The sequence below is a fragment of the Coffea arabica genome, chromosome 6c (assembly GCF_036785885.1).
Source record: "Coffea arabica cultivar ET-39 chromosome 6c, Coffea Arabica ET-39 HiFi, whole genome shotgun sequence".
Lineage (NCBI taxonomy): Eukaryota > Viridiplantae > Streptophyta > Magnoliopsida > Gentianales > Rubiaceae > Coffea > Coffea arabica.
Window position 1 is genome coordinate 26,147,933 of NC_092320.1, and position 13,647 is coordinate 26,161,579.

The window sequence follows — 13,647 nt, forward strand, 5'->3', positions numbered from 1 at the left end:
AAAATGCTAAAAGTTCCTAGAAAACATTTTTTCATGATTCCAAATGAAAGAGATTCAGTTTTTGGCTTCAAGTTGCTGTTTTGGGTTATCAAGATAGTTTTGAGGTTGGTTTTTGGCCAATTTTGAAAATTCGATAAAATTCACACAATACGAACTAGCCTCTAAAATTTGGAACTCAATTAGAGTTACAATCAAAGTTTAAAACACAATAGGCGGAATAGGAATCAGAGTTTTGAGTATCAGAGACATCAGTCCAAAGTTGGTCACATTTCGCAAACTGTTCAGTCATTTCCCAGATTCAAAGACTATCTTTGAAATATCATTTGGCCATCGATTTGGCATTAGAAATACACCAAAATTGGTACACTAAATCCTCCATGTGTGAACAACATTTCTACCAAGTTTCATGGAAAAATTCCCACGGGAAGGCAGTCATTAAAACAACCAAAGTTCAAGAAATATTTCAAGGCCAATCTGCCTTCTCACTTTTCTTTTGCTTGAAAACGTTTTGTGCAATGAAATCAGTTCTAAATCACTCCATTTTCGAAACCAAGAGTCCATAAACATCCACTAAGCAATTTAAAGGTAATGAACAACACAATTTTCAAAATATAACTCCCCCAAATCAGATTTGACCATTCGGCCAAGAAAAAAGGAAAAGTTTTCTAGATTTAAAAAGCAGACTTTGGGACATTTGTCGGGCATCGAGAAGGACTTCGAATGACACCAAATTTGGTAGTATTACCCTACCATATAAGGGCTATTTCTCTGTCAAATTTCATGCAAAAATTCGCACGTGAAGTCAGTTAACCAAGTCATTAAAACTCCAAGAATTTCCAAGGCAAAACTGCCTTGTACTTTAGTTTTCCTTTTCTCAATCATTTGGACAACAAAATGTTTCAAACACGGTCCATTTGTGTAGAAAATGTCTAATAAACATCCAAGATACATTTGGTAGGTGATCAACACCAAGAATTTCAAAACAACAAGTCCCAATCAAGATTTAGGCATTTACTAGTCAAAAAGAGGGTTTCAAATCATTGAGCCAGTTTCGGATTTCGGCCATAACTCACTCAATTCAACTTAAAATTGAGCGTGGTTAGTGGCATTGAAAACTAGAATCATAAATCTACAATGTCTTAGAAGAAATCGTTTCCAAAATCTGTCCATGGCTAGCTCATATTTGGGCACCAATTTGCTGCTCAAAACAGAGCTCCCAGTGTAGGAGCGAAACAGGATAGTCATGTTCAAACGATTGGTATGGACTGCTCAGGTGGAACCAGGATGTACGTTTTATACCGTTGGAAATTTGGGAATGTCTAGTTTCCACTACCACAAACAACACTCGATTTTGACATCGGAGTAAAAAGTTATAGCCAAAACAGAAACATTGCCAGAGCTGTTACGGGAAAATTTCTAGTTTTTACTGATTTCCGAAAACACATCATTTGGCCAACCAAATCATGGAATTTTTTTATGAAAATTCGTACACAACCTATATTACACATATACATCAGAAACAATTTATTAGAACCACCAAAAATTTGCTCTAAGTGCCACAGCATGTACAGGGGCAGAAATGAAAAAATTTCCTCATCACTTCCTTTGAGCTTTCATCCATAACATCACTCATTTCTACTAATTTAAGCACTAATCCAACATTATCAACATCAAAACTCACAAAATCAGTCCATCAAGCCAAAGTGGGAGTTCATAGAGCCCACACACCAATTTTTCAACATAAATAAAGCTACCCATGAGAATCTAAGAGCTCATAGGTGTAATATAACTTCCACAAACTAAGATTTTGGTAGTTGATCGTTGTTTACCTCTCTTGATGAACAAAACAGAAATTTTTGGCCTCTTGAAGCTCAACAAAACCATGGAAAGCAAGCTCTCTTCCTAGCTTGAGGTGGTCTCCAAGTGATTTACAAGTTGTAGCTAAAATTTAGGGTGATTTGGGTAAGGATTTTGTGAAGAAATAGTGAAGAATTTTGGAGAGCTTTGGGTTGTTTTCCTTCCCTTGGTGGCTGGCTGGAATGAGAGCAAGAGAGAGAGTGTTTTGATCAAAATGAAGCATCCAAGAGAAGCTTTAATGTGTGGCTACGATTCGTTCAAAAGTCAACCCTCTCCCGCACGCGCACGCGCGCGTTTCGTGCTCGATTCCTCTCGAGTTTGTTTCACATGTGCACTATACCTCTAATGCACTCTCATTTATATTATTATTATTCACTCTTAATGGTCTAAAAACAAAGGTCTAAAGTCCCTCAATTAATCGCGCGCGTAAAAACGCGTACTTCTGATTTTTGCGCGATAAAGCGAAATTTTCAAGAAATTCTTATAACGATTGTATCACTAACTAATACTTGAATACTTAAATATAAATATACCTATTTTAAGACCAATGTAGAAGTCTCCAATATTTCAAGTTTATTGTATTTTCGAATCGATTATTGACTCCAATCGCGTATTCACTATTTTCACTTAATGAACTTTCAAAAATTAAATTTTGAAACGAGTCATTTTAAAAATATAAGTAAATCATAGTTCTATGTAATTGGGTCTAAAAAGGTTGAAATAAATTATTCGAAGAAAACGGGTGAATAAATAATTAATTGAGCCATTAAAATAAGTAAAAATTCGGGTCCTCACATCCTTCCCTCCTTAAAAAGAATTTCGTTCTCGAAATTCATACTCTAATTTATGAATAACCCCAAATACTTTCTCCTCCCGTGACCAACTTTCATCGCCCCTTTCAAAACTCACACTTATAGAACTTAACTATTCTCAGGTGTCATTCATGATCTTATTACAGGTCTTGAGACATGGAGCAACATATTACAGACACATATAAGTTGTAAAATCAATTTAAAAGCAAGGTAAATTTTCATATACCATAAAAGATCATCATAGTTATACTAAATTATAATAAATTCATCAAATCATTTCAAAGAAAAGGGGATTCAACAAGATCAAAATGTGTTAAGTCGCAATATACATCAAAAGGATGTCATCCTCTATACAAAGATTACATCCTCTAAAAGTGCCAGTTTAGGCTAGGGTGAAATTACAATCCCTATTTGTCGAGTGGAGTTAGATTTACCCCTACTCATAGAGTTTCTACTACTTGGGTCCCTCTTACAATCATTAGCATTAATTATTCCTTCTGGCACTCGACTGATTTTGCAGTGGATTTAGCAGGTTATTGAGAATTTCCTTTTTCCTTAAAAGTTTTAGGGCAATTCGAAAACTTATACTCGGTACTACCGCAACTCAGACATTTTTCTTGTTTTCTCCAGCACTCGGGCTCAGTGTGGTTAATCTGGCCACAGTATCCACAAGTTACATGAGGAGTCATGGCTTGACCAGTTTGAGATTTCCCTTTTTGTTGAGCTCCTCCACTCCGATTTCCTTTTGGTGGGGCTTTGCTTGATGGAGTTTCTCCGGATTTTTCATGCATCTTCACTCCTTCAACCTCTTTTTCCATATTAAGGGGTTGGGTAGACTTCTTAGACGGTTTAGGAATATCACTTGGGTTACCCCTCTTTCTAGCATGAAAAGTTTTAGATTGAGACTTAGCATGTTCTACCCTCTGTGCCTTATTCAAGGCATCCGTAAAAGTGGTAATCCGGGTAACTGCTAGGGATTCTTGAATTTCTACATTTAATCCCTGAATAAACCTCCTTATCCTTTTACGTTCGGTGAGTACAAGCTCAGGGGCAAATTTGAAAAGTTTGGTGAACCACTCCTCATACTCAACCACATTTAATAATCCTTGTTTTAACTTAATAAAGTCGTCCTCCCTCTTTTCTTGTATAATTGGCGAGAGGAACTTGATATTAAACTCCCTCTCAATATTTATCCAAATTCAAGGGATTTGTTCTCTTTTCCATTTTGCGCTAACAACATTCCACCATGAGCGTGCCACCCCTTCAAATTGGAAAAGGGCAAAATTCACTTGGCTTTTCTCGGTATAATCTAAAGCAGCAAAAATATCAACCATCCTTTCAAACCAATTTTCCGCTACTTTGGGATCAGACCCTCCATGAAACTTAGGTGGAGCGAACTTCAAGAATCGCTCTAGGGCTCCATCCTCGCCCCTCTCTTAGTTCCTAGGTTGGTTGATTGGTCAGGTCCTTGGCGGTCAGCTAAGCGCTCGAGAGTATCGGTCATGCGGTTAATGGCCGTAGCCACTTGGTCACCCTTTTCGTTTCTAGGGTTTTGGTTTGGTCCAGTCGCAGATCCCTCACCTCTCTCAGGAGTGCGGGGTTACCGAATCCCACGCCCACGCCACCGTTCACGTCCACGCCGATCCATTTTGCAAGGTTCTAAACGTATAATACAAGTAGAAAGTATAAGCATGTGAATCGGAAAAATAATACACATTGCAAGAACACTTTAAATCAAAGCATAGCTATTTACATAAGTTAGAAGTCATGTCACATGTCGATATGCATACAACAAGTTAATAGTATCAAATACAGGTCATAGGCAACTAAGTGCCACAAATATAGTACTTGCAAGCAAAATACAAAAGACCTCACGGCGAGCACCACCTCTGCTATACTAGGCAGGATCAAAAGAAAAATCATAAGCCTAATTAGGGACAAAACTAGAAGAATCCATGATACCAAACCACATCATTCAAATGATTATAAACTCCAAATTGCACTCAAAAGCCTGAGCTACCTCCTAAATTCTTAGCCTAAAACTTTCAACGAATACGAGTTTTCGTTACTAAATTTAAGATGAAAATCCTTATACAGGTTAGGGTAATGAGTCAAACCAAAAGAAATGTAAAATTGTCACATTTCAAGCTGAACTACATTCCACTTCTCTCTGATCAATATTATCCCACACTCGGTTAAAATATTTTTCATCCGATGTCTCACTTCTCTTACTACATGAACTAGACGTCCGTTGACCTCTTGCACTTATTCTCGCAAAACATTAGTCCGTTCTTATTTCCCATAATGGAGATCTCAAGTCCAATACAAGAATCCTCCGTGCTCTGACATTTGCCATCAAAACTTATCTCAAAAATCACTTATGATTTCTATTCATATTATAATACATTAGACTATATCCCTTTCGAAGTCAGAAGTATTCCCTCAGGAAAAGTATTTAGTACTCAAGTACAAAAATCCAAAACTAAGAGAATTTGCAACTCAGGCCGTACGCTCTCAAGTGCAAATCAATAAAGTTTAAGATCCATACCTGACGTACATATCTATCTATCTTAAGTAGCATGATAAAGATTTTACGCTTACCACTTTCGTAATTCACAACTTACGCACAAGAAAAGCACTTAGTATTTTATACATATTCACATAATTGGGACCATATCACCACTTGACCCAAACTCACTCCGCGCAGAGACCAGGTGAAGTTGGTCTGATTTTTATCCCTACAAGTAGTCGCTTAACTTTCAAACCAGTCCCACAGTCTGGTATCCTAAACTTTTAGCCTAAGATACACTACAGAAATCTGAAGCCCAAACTCTGATACCAACTGTGACACCCCCACTTCTCCCAAGGGCAAACCCAAGGGTATCCGCGGGATGCCTGTCCAACTCTCGCCAGGACTCAAGACAATTCCAGTTCAAACTTAAAGTCTAATACTAACAATGAAAATCGAAATAAAAGTACGAAGTCATTTCCATACGTAAATATTCAATCTTACATCACAATTTCAAACTTACAATTACTTTTTCCAAAATATACAACTTCTAAAAGTTGTCTAAACAAATACATTCAAAATTCAAATCAAATGAGCCACCAAATAAACTTCTCCATAATTCCTCCCATATCCGCTCCTGTTAAGGAAAACAAATCTAACGGGGCAAGCGAATGCTCGTGAGACCAAGAAAACATGCAACACACGTAGTTCAATAACAATAGCACTTACACAATAATGAAAATTATAACATTCAAGTAATTCATAATTTATAATAAACATACTTGAGTAGGATGCAGGAGCTCTCAGGAGCTAATTTTCAATTACTTTGCCTAAGTTCAATTTAATACATTCTCGTGACGACACCCCGTCACCCGGGTAGGCAATCAAATTCATAGCACTTCACTTATTCCATTTATGTTTCTGAGACGACTCGAGAGGTGCCCCCCACCCAAAACGATGTGGTACCTGCTATCACTCAATTTTATAGTTCTGAGACGACTCGAGAGGTACCTCTCACCAAATCGGTGTGATACTTACTATCGTTCAGAGGTCGATGAGACTCCGCTCCAATCGACTTAGAATACTTTATGGTTCTGAAACGACTCGAGAGGTACCTCCCACCCAAATCGGTGTGCTACTTGCAATCGCTCAATTTTATAGTTTTGAAACGACTCGAGAGGTACCTCCCACCAAATCGGTGTGGTACTTACTATTGTTCAGAGGTTTAGAGTACTGAGACAACTCAAGAGGTACCTCCCACCCGAATCGGTGTGGTACTTACAATCGTTCAGTGGTCGATGAGGCATCGCTCCATCAACTTATGCAGCCATAGCATAATTTATCATTTCATTCAATCATTCATTTCATTTCAATCAAGTCATTCATGATTCATTTAAATGAGACCGAGAAGTACACACTCGACTCAGCATTTTCAAAATCTCCAATCATTAATAACAATTAAGCACGTATCAGGTTTACATATATTTGACACTCATCAAGTAATTCAAGAAGCAAGTGCAAATGATTGTTTAGGCGTCTCCCGTGAGATCCTCTTGAAGGTCCTCTTGAGTGCCTGAGCAATTAATAATGCACTATTACACACTTTAGCTTAAAATCCCTAATTATCGAGAAAGATTGCACTCTTGTACAATCTAAGAAGAAATCACGAAAATGAACCTTAATCACTCGTAAATCGAGGCTCAAAAAATGGGGTTTTAAAACACAAGTAAAATCTGATTTTCATCTTTGAAATCAAGTGTAAAACGGTCTAGCAATATCGAAGAAAATAGAGAGTTCGCAACCTCAATTTCTTTCAAGTTGGGAAATTTCAGATTTGTCGAGTGATCTTTGAAAAATCGTATCTCACTCTCTACAAGTCCAAAATTGGCAAATTTAGTACCGTTGGAAACTTCTTTCAAAATGGTAAAAGTTCCTAGAAAACATTTCTTCATGATTCCAAATGAAAAAGATTCAATTTTTGGCTTCAAGTTGCTGTTTTGGGTTATCAAGATAGTTTTGAGGTTGGTTTTTGGCCAATTCTAAAAATTCGGTAAAATTCACACAATGCGAACTAGCCTCTAAAATTTGGAACTCAATTAGAGTTACAATCAAAGTTTAAAACACAATAGGCAGAATAGGAATCGGAGTTTTGAGTATCGAGAGACATCAGTCCAAAGTTGGTCACATTTCGCAAACTGTTCAGTCATTTCCCAGATTTAAAGACTATTTTTGAAATATCATTTGGCCATCGATTGGCATTAGAAATACACCAAAATTGGTACACTAAATCCTCCATGTGTGAACAACATTTCTGCCAAGTTTCATGTAAAAATTCCCACGGGAAGGCAGTCATTAAAACAACCAAAGTTCAAGAAATATTTCAAGACCAATCTGCCTCCTCACTTTTCTTTTGCTTGCAAACGTTTTGTGCAATGAAATCAGTTCTAAATCACTCCATTTTCAAAACCAAGAGTCCATAAAAATCCACTAAGTAATTTAAAGGTAATGGACATCACAATTTTCAAAATATAACTCCCCCAAATCAGATTTGACCAAGGAAAAGTTTTCCAGATTTAAAAAGCAGAATTTGGGACATCTGTTGGTCATCGAGAAGGACTTGGAATGACACCAAATTTGGTAGTATTACCCTACCATATAAGTGCTATTTCTCTGTCAAATTTCATGTAAAAATTCGCACGGGAAATCAGTTAACCAAGTCATTAAAACTCCAAGAATTTCCAAGGCAAAACTACCTTGTACTTTAGTTTTCCTTTTCTCAATCATTTGGACAACAAAATGTCTCAAACACGGTCCATTTGTGTAGACAATGTCTAAGAAACATCCAAAATACATTTGGTAGGTGATCAACACCAAGAATTTCAAAACAACAAGTCCCAATCAAGATTTAGGCATTTACTAGTCAAAAAGAGGGTTTCAAATCATTGAGTCAGTTTCGAATTTCGCCCACAACTCACTCAATTCAACTTGGAATTGAGTGTGGTCAGTGGCATTGAAAACTAGATTCATAAATCTATAATTTCTTAGAAGAAAGCATTCCCAAAATCTGTCCACGGCTAGCTCATATTTGGGCACCAATTTGCTGCTCAAAACAGAGCTCCCAGTGTAAAGGCGAAACAAGACAGTCATGTTCAAACGATTGGTATGGACTACTCAGGTTGAACCAGGATGTAAATTTTATACCTTTGGAAAGCTGGGAATGTCTAGTTTCTAGTGCCGCAGATGGCACTTGATTTCGACATCGAAGTAAAAAGTTATAGCCAAAACAAAAACATTGCTAGAGCAGTTATGGGAAAATTTCTAGTTTTTGCGGATTTCCGAAAACACATCATTTTGCCAACCAAATCATGAAATATTTTGATGAAACTTCGTACACAACCTATATTACACATATACATCAGAAACAAATCATTAGAACCAACAAATATTTGCCCTAAGGGCCACAGCATGTACAGGGGCAGAATGAAAAAATTCCCTCATCACTTCCTTTGAGTTTTTATCCATAATATCACTTATTTATACTAATTTAGCACTAATCCAACATTATTGGGGTGGTCTCTTGAAACTCAACAAAACCATGGAAAGCAAGCTCTCTTCCTAGTTTGAGGTGGTCTCCAAGCGATTTACAAGTTATAGCTAAAATTTGGGGTGATTTGGGTGAGGATTTTGTGAAGAAATGGTGAAGAATTTTGGAGAGCTTTGGGTTGTTTTCCTTCCCTTGGTGGCCAGCTGGAATGAGAACAAGAGAGAGAGTGTTTTGATCAAAATGAAGCTTCCAAGAGAAGCTTTAATGTGTGGCTACGATTCGTTCAAAAGTCAACCCTCTCTCGCGCGCGCGCGCGCGCGTTTCGTTCTCGATTCCTCTCAAGTTTGTTTCACTTGTGCACTATACCTCTAATGCACTTTCATTCATATTATTATTATTCACTCTTAATGATCTAAAAATAAATGTCTAAATTTTCTCAATTAATCGCGTGCGTAAAAACGTATATTTCCGATTTTTGCACAATAAAGTGAAATTTTCAAGAAATTCTTATAACAATTGTATCACTAGCTAATACTTGAATACTTAAATATAAAAATATATATTTTAAGACGAATGTACAAGTCTCCAATTTTTCAAGTTTATTGTATTCTCGAATCGATTATTGACTCCAATCGCGTATTCACTATTTTCACTTAACGAGTTTCCAAAAATTAAATTTTGAAACGAGTTATTTTAAAAATATAAATAAATTATAGTTCTGTGTAATTTGGTTTAAAAATATTGAAATAAATTATTCGAAAAAAACGGGTGGATAAATAATTAATTAAGCCATTAAAATAAGATTAAAATAAGCAAAAATTTGGGTCCTCACACCCACCACCCCTTTAAGGTGAACCAAAGGGTTCAGCGGACCGCCTGCCTAACTCTCGCCAAGATTCGATCACTCTCATCAAGTGAAATAAGATATAACCTCGAGACTAAATGAAAAATAATTCCCAAACTTGAAACATATACTTACATTTATATCTATCTCAAACAAAACTACAATCCCAATTAGAACAAAAGATTTAAGTTCTTACTACATCCAACCTTATCCAAGCACTAGCGTGGGAACAATAAAAAAAATAAAATTTTAAAAACTAGACCAAGCTAGTTTGCACAGGACTCATGCCCTCGCTCGCATCCCCTGTAAGGAAAACAAAGCTAATGGAATGAGATAAAAATCCAGTGAGGTTCCATACACAGCCAAATAATTAAACAAAAACATTAATTATGTAATAACAAGTAATCCAGAAAACATTTATAATATAAATTAATGATAATACATTCATTAAAAGGATACAAACTCACATGGAGCCCTTCGTTCATTCATTCCACCAACCATTCCTTATTCCTCCAGCATTAAAAATAATTTCATTTGTAAGTAAAAACTTCTCCATTGTTCTTGCCATTCATTCATTCATTTCATTTTCCCCCTATTGGACACTGGCCAGTCTCTACCAGATTTTGTAGTCATACTCGAGTATACCAAACATTAACTCAGGGTCACCAATCGCCCAACCGAGTCCGCTTCTGCCTCGAGTCGACCGGCAACGAAGGGCAAGGGCCCAGTTCAGCCAACGGCTTACATTCATGTACAAGTAGTATTTAAACATTTAATCATTTAATCATTGTAAATTTCATATTCATTTAGCTCGAGCGCGATAAAGTACACACTCGCTTAGCATAATTCATTTTTAGAAATCATTGAAAACATTTAACATTTAATCCAACATTCACAAATAGTCACATAGTCACAACAATCCACCTAGTCATTGGAAATATAACATACAAAGAACACTCACCTATTTAAGCAAAATAATGTCCAAAGTTTCCTTCCGGATAATACCCTCAATCACCATGGAACCCTAATAATAACCAAGAAAAAATATTACAGTTAAACCATCCAAAGTTTAGGTGAACCAAAGAAAATCCGAATAACTACTAGTACAAAATATAAGTATAGTTTTGGAAGTGAAAAGAGTACATTTAAACCAAAGGACATGAGTAAAATATTTGTAAAACTTATGCTCGTTCGTAAAACTTTGAAATCTCTATTTGAGTCGAAGAAACGAAGAAAACGTTTTTCTATTAGTCGTAAATTTCATTTTTCCAAGGGTACAAGTTTTGCCCAGATTCTAACTTATATACCTCTAATAAAGAAGACTTGAATACCTTAAATAATTTAAGTTAGTTTCATCCTCAACCCTTACTCAAGTCGCGAGTACATCTACCTAGCCTTCGAGTGCAAATTTGGGCAGCACACCCGTTGTATTTACCTATTTTTCAGCCATTTATGACTTCATTATTTTCCTCAATCAGCCCTAAAGTCAAACACAGATAATCTCATTACAATAGCCTTTCAATAGCTCAATGTCATACAATTACAAAACCAAGTTAGAAAAGTGACCGGAAATAAGGTTTAAGGTAAAGAACAAAATGACAGGTTTGACGTCTCTTAGCGTATCGGTCACAACCGAATCTACGCTGATAGGATTGGGGTACAATTTAAACTGTTTTGAAGCTAAGACAAAGGTCTACAACTTTCATGAAGAAACTCAGCCCGGTTCGCAGTTTATCCAGGTCGAATTTACAGATTACAGGACCAGAATTTCACTGTCAGGCTGCATAATAGCGCTGGGTTCAAATGACAATAACTCAGGCTGCACAAGTCCGACTAAGGCGTTTTCAGATGCGTTGGAAAGTTAAAATATAATACTACAACTTTCGTGTTTTGGCCAACTACTGATTTAACACGGATCAAGGTGAAAAACGAAGCCAGAATGATGAAATGTCAAAACTCTACCTATAGCAGTCAAGGGTATTTTTGTCATTTCATGTGCTACAATGCTCGGATTGAGCTGAAATTTTAGGCAGTTATAAAATATCATTTCCTATAACTTTCATGTTTTAAGCTAAGCCCAATTTGGCCTCTATCATGGCCAAATGGAACTGGTCAGAACAGGGCAGATTACTACCCAATGGAAACCCTAAATTGGAATTTATGCACACCAACCAGAAATTTCTTTAGGCAAAATAAACTAGCACCTAAACACAAGATTTTCCATACATCAAAGCTGGTAAATAATGGCCAACCATTAGGCTTCACATGCGAGCAGAAATTACACCATAAAACTAAAAATTTTCATATCACCTCCTCAGCTCATGAAATATTGCATAAAACTATCAAAATCTCAATCATAAGCTACTAGTTTGCACATATTGAAAGTAGGGAAAAGTTGCTTGCCAAATATACCTTGTAACCTCAAGAAAGATGATAGCTTAGTCTTTCCCCCTCCAAAATAACTCCACCAAAGCCTTTATTCTTCCTTAATGATCACTTGTATGGAGTAGTTTCAAATTTGGTTGGCTAAAACACAAGATCCAAGCTAGCAAGTGAAGTAGAAAATGGAGTTTTTCTCTCTTGTTTTGCTCCTCAAAACAGCCGGCCAAGAAGAAGAAAATGGAGGATATTTGGGGTCAAAATTTGTTTTTAGTAAAGTGAAAAAAATTAGGTCAAAATCCAACCTCTAATGATGTAGGGACACTTAGCCTTTCTAGTGTTTTCTCTAATCCTTTGACTTCCAATGGTTAGATCATATAACAAATCTCTAATTATTCTTTAGCACCTTGTATAATAATATCCCTTGATACCTTATCACCTAGTCGTCAAAGTTTTATCGCACTAGTGGGTCCCACGTCTATAACGCACTTCAAATTTAACGTACACTAACTTATACTAGGAAAATGATTTAAAACTGTACTTACTTATAAAAATGCATAGAAACTTTAATATTTTAAAGGCAAGTATAAATATGTAGGCAAAAATAAAATAATGCCTAGAAAATGTGAAAATTTTTTGGGTTCTCACACTCTCTCCCCCTGAAGAAATTTCGTTCTCGAAATTTTTACCTTCCGTTGCCTCAGATGACCTCGAAGCTTGTTGCTAGTCTACGGCATATACCTGTGTTGATACTTTTGTTCGTTTCCCTCTTTCATTAGTGTGTTTTGATTTGGTTCCACCCACTTGTTGAGTACTATTCTCTCGTGGCTGTTTTTTCGGGCAATTGCTAAGTTGATGATTGCTACTCTCACAAATCAAACACCTTCACCCTTTCCTCCAGCAATCATTCTCAGTTTGATTTGCCTTTCCACAGTATCCACAGGCCAAGTGAGAAGTCACTTTTTGGCCTTCTTGAGAAAATTCTCTGATCCTATTTGACTTTCTTTTGTAGACCCCTCATCTAATGCTCCTAATGTCCATGGTGGGTGAGGTAAATGGTTCACTTTTTGCATTTTGGAGGGTATTATCTTTTCTCTAAATTCCTCAGGTATGCTACTAGATGTACCTCTTTTCCGTGTTTGAAAAGCTTTTACTTGTGCTTTCGCGTCCTCAACTCTTTGAGTTTTCTCTAAAGCCTTAGTAAAAGTATTAACTTGAACTGCCGCTAAAGGTTCCTGGATTTCCAAATTTAATCCTTGTATAAGCCGTCTCACTCTTCTTCGCTCCGTAACCACCAATTCGGACGCAAACTTAGACAATTTAGTGAATTTAGTCTCATATTCGGCCACACTCTGGATTCCCTGACGCAACCCAATAAACTCATCTTCTCTGCTTTTTTGGACCAAAGGTGAGAGGTATTTCTCTTTAAATTCCCTTATAAAATTCGTTCATGTCCATGCAATCTATTCTCTCTCCCACTTTGCTCTAATAACATTCCACCATGTCGAGCCGATCCTTCAAATTGGAATACTGCAAAGTTCACCTGTCTTTGTTCCGTGTAGTTCAAAGCTGCGAAGATATTAATTATTGCCTCTAACCACTGTTCAGCTACATCTAGATCAGGCCCTCCAAGGAATTTAGGAGGTACAAATTTTTGAAACCGCTCTAGAGCCCTATCTTCTCCTATCTCGGGATTCCGGAG

General features: G+C 36.7%; 1 long non-coding RNA gene across 1 annotated transcript; it reads right to left on the reverse strand.

Annotated features, from left to right (window-relative positions):
• Positions 1-9,661: 9,661 nt before the first annotated feature.
• Positions 9,662-10,591, reverse strand: LOC140008555 (uncharacterized). Its single transcript, XR_011815993.1, has 2 exons — positions 10,528-10,591; positions 9,662-9,869 (listed from the first exon to the last, which is right to left on the reverse strand). It is a non-coding gene; the product is annotated as an uncharacterized lncRNA (long non-coding RNA).
• Between the last annotated feature and the right edge of the window lie 3,056 nt (positions 10,592-13,647).